Raw genomic sequence first — 8,348 nt, 5'->3', positions numbered from 1 at the left:
GAAATGAGGTTCTTGATTGAATGTATAAATATATCACTTTCTCAAATGGTTAGGTGGATTTCAATACATTATATTATTTCAAAAAATAACTGACCATTTGAAAAAGTATTATTTTATTCATACATTATGCAGAAGAGAAATCTAGCTTTATGATATTATGACACATCAAAATAAGATATACTGCAGGTTTTAGAAAAAATTCCACACGATATGTACTTTCCAGTTCCATATAAAAAAATTTGAAGTAAACTATTTCAAAAAGTAAATAAATAAAACTATACAAGGCTTGTAGTATTGGACCAATGAATAATATTACAAAGCAACTAATCAGAAAAATCTAATACATAAATTCAGTGTTGTCGTGCTTAAAAGTCATTAACTTCTACTGCATACACAAGAGAATAAATTAATGATAAATTTCTATAGCTGTTTACATTAGAGATGCAATGAATAGTGATTTGGCCAAGTATCAAATATGCAAATATAGATAATGGATGATCAAATAATCAAAATTTTAAAGTAGTTCTATTTAAAAATCCACTTAAAATTGTGGATATAAGCCGAAATGATTTAAAATAAGATTTTTTTTTTTTAATGTTACAATAAAACTTTATAAATAGAGTTTACAGAACTTTTTAATTTCAATATAGCATACTTAAATAACACTATTTTTTAAAATAAAGTATAATAAAATTGTTAAAACTAATGTTTTCGTCTACATATTATTTATAAAGTTATTTAGCATTGCATATACAATAAAAATCTAATATTTAATCAATGTTTTTTTTTTAATTTTAAAAAATATAATTTAAAAAATTCCTTATAATTAGTAAAACTTGGCACCATATACATTCTTCTTGTTAAGATTACCAAATATTTAATTTTCTTTAATTTTAAAATGCTTTCAGCTAAACTGTCTTACATTAGATATTCTAAGAACAGCCTACATCAGGGGTGGCCAATATACGGCCTGTCTAACGAATTTATGTGGCCCGCGATTAATCTTTCAATATTAGCTACTTAAGTCTGAACAGCTTGATGAAAATTCTGATGCCTAAAAACAAAAAAAGGGTCAACAACTCACTGTGTGTTTAGAGTTAAAGCTCCATTACAAATCTCTTAAGTACAGCATAGAATGTTGACAATGCATGATAGTGTGAAAAATGTATCTGTAATCTCTATGTACAATTTAGTCTCTGTGGGGTGACACCACAATGAGATCTCACACCACCTGAAAATCTTCCTGGGGCAGCCTCTGATTTGGCCTGTGAAAAAAGTTCTCTTTCCAATTTGGCCCGGGGGCAAAAACTGTTGGCCACCCCTGGTCTACATTATATAATTTTTTAAAAATTTTCTTTTTTTATATTAAAAATATCTGTAAAACATACCAAAATGTGTTATAAAAACTGATTATTCTATCAATTATGTAACCTATATTTTGATGTATATTTTTTTATACACTAAAGAAATAATTTTTTTTTCTCAACTCTTATTTTAACACTCCTCTATCCATTTCTTATATTTTGTATCCTTTACTTTATTTCCTATAATTTTTAAAATATTTCTATAATGTATTAAGCTTATTTTGGCTTTCGAATAATCAAAAGAATATACATAATTCATTTCAGGAATCATAATAGTACATAAGTTGCTGGATTTTCTGTTATTGATTATTCAGTAACGAAATGCTTAACTTTCCTGGCAACATTTAAAACTGCATATGACACTATCTGTTATGATATTTTATTTTTAAAACTTTTATATTTTTAATTATTATAAAATTAGCTTGTTATACTTATCATCACTTACAGGTTTTGTAAAAACCTGTAAGTGATAATAACAAGTAAAATCATCATTAATTCCAACCCTACTCAAGATATGATACATAACTCTCCCCTTTATCAACCAGAAGTTAATAACATCACTCTCATGCAAAATTTCAGAAATTTTTGACAAAAAAATACAGAAGTTATTATGCTGCAAAGAGTGTGAACAAAATCATGCCCTACACACTAACATTCATACATACAGAAAAAAAGGTTCTTTTTTTGTATTTCTCGACGTTTCAAGATACTGAGTCTAAAATGTAAAAATCTTGGGAGCCAATTTTTGACCGATCGCCAAACTTTCCCTCTATTATATATGACAGAGCCAGGAATAAATTATAGAAATAAGTCTGACATATAATGAGGGAAGTTAACAATATCAGCAAAAATTCATTATACAAAAACTGTAGATTTGAGGGTTTTAATCAAGAAGAGAAAAGATTAAATATTCTTGGCAAAAGTATCTGTAAATATACAAATTAATTTTGCAACACTATAATGAAACGCTGCCTCATTGTATCCACAATCAAAACAATTCACAGATACAAAAGCATTCAAAAACATTTAATTTATAAAACTAAAACATGAATTATTATCATATATACATTAATTAATAAGCACACAATATTTTATTCTTAGTTAATATATTTTTTTCATTTTTATTTTCTTTCTTTTATAACTAAGTTTATATATAAATTTGTTTTCAGTTCATATAATTTTACATAAGCAGGATCTTAGGAAACATCAATACTTCTAAGATTCAGATGACACATTAATCTAAACTAAAAAACCATCATTAATCTAAATCAGGAGTCACCAAACTACAGCCCGCAAACTTGATTTGGCCCGCGAGATCAGTTCATCCAGCCTGCTGCCGCATTGTGCCACAAATGAGCTAAAATATAACTATTTATATATAAATATAGATCGTAGATGAACTTACAATGTAGAAAAAGTTCAAATAAGTGTAAGTAAAAATGCTGTGGAAAATGTTTGGTGACCCCCCAATCTAAATCAATAAACTTACATTCTTTATCCAATTATTAAAGAAAATCCATTGACAGTAAGGATTCTTGGTAAAGTATAACAATAGAAAAAGACTGCCTTTTAAGTTTAATTCATTTTATTAAGTACATAGATTTTGTAGAGTAAATATACTGTCCAGTAACATGGAAGAAGAAGATTCCATGCTACTGGACTGTTTGGTTCCTGGTGATTGAACAAGACCAGATATGTGAAAACGTTCTTAATATTCTTCAATGTATATATATTTCTTAAAAATGAATTACAGTTCTTCCAAATATTTCTCATTCACTGCTTAGTGAATTTGTTGGAACATCTTGGTTTTAACAACAAAAGTTTGTTCACAATGGATACTGTAACAACTGAAACACAAAATCAGGAGAATGATGTCAGAAATAACATTTTTAGTTTAGTATCACAGATTTCTTTTTGATTAGATTGTTACTAGGGCTGAGACCTGAGTATCTCATTTTATTCCACAAAATAATTACTCACTTAAGCAAATCACTTGAGTGGCATCATCCCATCTCACCCAAAAGCACAAAAATTCAAAAAGATATCATGGGTGACAGCCTTTTGATCAAAGTTCTCATAGTAGGTTTCTTGCCTATGGCACCATGAATAATGCAGAACAGTACTACAATACTCTCAAATGACTATGTGAAACCATCCAAAGCTGATTGACAATGCCCATCCTACTTAGTATTGTAATCCAAACTTTGCTGCACAATTTTGGTAGTTTTCAATCATCCACTCCATAGTCCATCCTATAGTCTGTACCTTGCACCACACAATTTTTCATCTTTTTACAAAAATCAAAAACTTCCTGAGCAAAAAAACATTTTGAAAGTGATGATGATTTAAGACAATGGATCAACAGTTGGTTAAACAAACTGGGAGCAGACGAGTATATTAGGAAATTCATGGCTTGTGGATAGATACAATAAATGCTTAAATAAAGGAGTTAATTATATAAAGAAATAGACTAATGTATGTCATATTTAAAAGAATAAAAATTTTTTGAATACTTTTTCAAATTGCTTACAGCTAAATTGTCATTATTTTCTGGATGACCCTTGTAGTTACATATTGGTAGATTGTAGAGGGGCCTGAGTTAGAAATGTGCTTGAAATGAAATCCATCCCTGCATCTCTTGAATGGTCTTGTTACGCTTAGTCTACATATTAGAAAGTAAATTAATTCCAATAAAGTCAAAAATAAAAGTTTTGCCAAACAAAGTACAGTATGATAAATAATCTGACAAATCATTTGATAACACTAATGCATCAGAATGATGTATATATTAGTAGAAGTTTGATCATTAAGCTAATTTGCTTTATTCTAAATATGAAAATGAGAGAAAGCTCAGAGAAAAATACATTATTATATTGATAAAGCACTAGGTAATTAGATAACATAATAAATAAATAAATCTTTTAAAATACAGCAAAAATTTTTAATAAATTTTTCATAATAAATGTTTCGGCTACATCAATAGCCGTAGGTTTGAATATAGAGCACTGCTACAAGCATTATAGAATAAATTTAAATTTAAAATGACAAAATTTGTTAAAAATAAATTTAATTTAAAATAAAATATGATAAGATTAATGAATATAAAATTAATTGTGGCTTGTGATAAATGATATTTAAATATAATAAATATTAAGTTGCACAATGTTTATAAACACATGTCTTGCAAATGTAACAAAGCATTTAAGTTTGTTGTTATTTATATAAACTAGAGATGTGAGCATCATTCATGCATTGTATAGTATCTGCACCCCAAATGGTTTTAAGACAGATACCTTTAAGTCTGTGTTTATAAATTTGATGACCTCTATAAACATACTACAGACATTGTTTCTGTAATATGTCCAATGTCTCTGCTAAATCCAGTTTACAGAATGGCATGTAGCCATGGGCTTATTACATTGCAGTTTAAACTTCATTGCAAAGACACAAACTGTCAATTTTTTAACCCAGTCTAAACAAACTTTGGAGAAACTTTAGCTAATATATTTACTGCTGTTACTCCCAGCTTTTGAATATTGATGAATCAATCACATAAATCATTTCATTACATCACAAAAGTGAAAAAGCATACAAACATACTTTACCAGAAAAAAAAAAAATGCATTTTGCTAAATTAATTTGGAAATATCCAGCCATCAAAAACAAAAAAAAAAAAAAAAAGAATAAATAGTTAAATATAATTCATAAATCAGAAATAGAGAGTTGTAACCAGAAGAAATTGTTACAGATTACATTTTATATTTTATCAAATAGAAAATTTAAAAAACTAGGATTTCTAAACTAGAAACAATAAATAATTGCGTTAATTTTGTTTTTATTCATATTTTGCACCTATAAAAGTAAAAATTAATTTAGGCTTTTATCAGGTTCACATTTGCTCTGAATTATAAAAATCACAATTTATTTAGTGATTTGGATTGTTTTCACTATTTTAATTTTATAGAGAGCTTATACAATGATTTCTCTATCAAATGAATAATATATTCACATTGCATTCTAATAAAAGTTGACTTCTTAACTGATTTAGCATCCATCTCACTGTGTTATTGACTTTATGGAGTCATTGGAAGTAAAATAAAGTTTTAATCAATGAATATGTTTTACAATAAAAAACACACCTTCAACAATCCAGCAAATAAAATAAAACGTTTTAGATTGTTTTTAACCAATGTTCCTCAGTTACCATAAAACAGTACATTTTCTCGTATTTATTTATCCAGTATGTAGTACAATATATGAGAATATGTTTTAAATGTAATGTATTGTATTAAAAAATTGTGTGTGAAATTGATTAATGGCAAATGTGAAATGTGGCATCACAAGGATCATTCCCCTACTATCATCATATTGCATCATATTCTGAACTACTCTCTCCCCATAAGGCATAACATCATTTATGGATAGCCCCATCTACTATAATACTATATAACCAGAAAATATATTATTAATTAAATATAATCTCAGTTAATCAACTATATTCAACTGATCAAAAAATGTATCTAAATGTGTCTCTTTTTATCTCTTGTAACTAAAAGTTTCTCTCTTCTATTTATTGAAAAACATCAAATGTTGATGAGTTACTTAAATTCTGTAGTTAAATAAATTTCTAATGTAAAAAAACATTGAAAATTTAGGTAATACAGTACAAAATTTATTTGCTCATGCACTATATAGTTTAATACAGTTATCAATTGTGTTATAGTTTAATACAGTTATCAATTTCTGATTGCAGTGCAAAATGATGATTTTTGTCAAAAGTATCCAGAGAGTAAAGTTTCTAATAAGTGTTAAATAAACAAACTGGTGACAAAATTAACAGTTTCATTCACAACAAGAAATACAAAAGATCCACCAGAGTACTGTTTTATTATATTATTGTCAAGTAAGGACTAAGTCCTTACTTGACAATAATATAATAAAATAGTATAATATAAGGACATAAAGGCAATTGAATTAATCCATGAGACTACATTGCATTTTGTACTGTATATCTTGTAGTAATAACAAACAAACAGTAGTAATAAAGTATAGCTTAATTTTGCCTAGAGGTTGGTAAGGTTTTAGTCCTGTTCCGAGATAATTCTTTTCTTCCAGAACTTTCTAAATTAAATATTAGATATATTTATAATTTTGTATATCTTAATATTTATAAGCTAAATATCATTTGATTTTTCATATTTTTTACAGATGTATATATACAGTATATAAATAAAAAAAACCATGCCAGAATGAAAGTCAATTCCAACTGAATGCAATAGAGTGCAGTATAAAATATTCTGGTCAGCATGATTATAGTCATCAAAATGAAAGAAATGAGGTCAGCTAGAGTGAGTAACCTATACTGTTCACATAGGGATAAAGGGGTAAGAAAGATAAAAGGAGTATATGTCTGGCTGAGGGCCTGTGAGTAACATTAGAACTACTTCCTGTCACATGCTAAGTTACCCAATATGGTAGCAAGCAAGGGAAGACACTTCATTCTGATGCTTGAAAAATTGCTGAAAATGTGAGATGGCTTACTTTCTTTGCAAAATATCTACATCCATATTCCAACCATCAACACTAGGAATGTATCTACATCCCATACTGCCATCTTAATGTTATGATTAAATTTTTTTCTATTATAAAATAAAATAATAGAAAATAATATTTTATTTTATATTATTTATTCATTCCAGTATAAGTTCTTGTTTTTATTTATTTTTTTCTATTGCCATCAGATATCAGTCAATAAACTTGAGGATTAACTAAATCTTCCCACAACTGATTACCTGTATATACTAATAAATAACACCAACAAAACCCTCAAAAATATACCAGAAAATATAATTTAATATAAATATGCTACAACAAACATTTTCAATCTGAATAGGATCTGCTTTGGGTCAAAGTGTTCAATAGAATTAAAAAGCTAAAATATCAAATTTAAATTTTTAAAATTGCTGGAACAATTGAATATTAGAACAAGTATAAAAATCACATCTATGCATTAACAATAACAATAAAAATTTAACAAATATATTTGAGATTTGGGATTAATTAATAAGGGAATTAATTGATTTTTATTTCTTATTAATGTTGTCAGAATCATCAAAAATTTTTATATTAATTTCTCGAAAATCGAAAACATTTGTCGTAGCATATTTATATTAAATTATATCTGCTGATATATTTTAAGGTTTTGTTGGTGTTATTAAACTTGGAGATAAACTTTTTCTTCATTTACACAGATTTAAAGCTATTTGTAAATAATACTCTATTTTAACTAATCTTACTGGTTACAGGTGGCATTTAGTATTGTTTTATCTGTTATATTTTAACGGGTATGTTATTTACTTGTTGCATAGGGAGGCTGCACATATTACCTATGAAATATCACCTGTATCATCAATAAATAAAATAAATAAATATTTTGAAAGGAGAAAGCAGCATATTCCCCTTTCCTCTCTACTACATGAACAATATAAATTACCTACACTAGCTGATCTCATTTCTCTTCTTTAAATTGGATGACTATAGTGATTTATATGATTATATGGTAGTCTAAATCAGTGTTCCGCAACCGGTGTGCCGCAGCACACTGATGTGCCGTCACATGATGAAAGGTGTGACGTGAACTTTTACATATTTTGTTAATTTAAAATTTTATTTATATATTTTTATCACAGTTGTTGTGTTTCTTATACTTGTATTTCATTCTCTGCCGCAGTACTGATGAAATAAGATGATGTTTGTTTATTCTTTATTACAAGCCACGCATTTTTATGTATTCTAAGAAATTATATGTAAAAAAAATTTGCTCACAGGTGTTGATGTCTGTTTAATAACAATAATAATAGGTTAGTAGCATTACGTAATTTTATTAATAGTATCATATCATACGTTTTTGAGGGAAATAACATTTTGGTGTGCCGTGGTGAAGTCATGGGTGTGCCGCAAGTAGAAAAAGGTTGTGGAACACTG

Source organism: Centruroides sculpturatus, unplaced genomic scaffold (assembly GCF_000671375.1).
Source record: "Centruroides sculpturatus isolate CEXI.00-Female unplaced genomic scaffold, Cexi_2.0 scaffold806, whole genome shotgun sequence".
In the NCBI taxonomy this organism is placed as follows: Eukaryota; Metazoa; Arthropoda; class Arachnida; order Scorpiones; family Buthidae; genus Centruroides; species Centruroides sculpturatus.
This window is presented reverse-complemented; position numbering follows the sequence as displayed.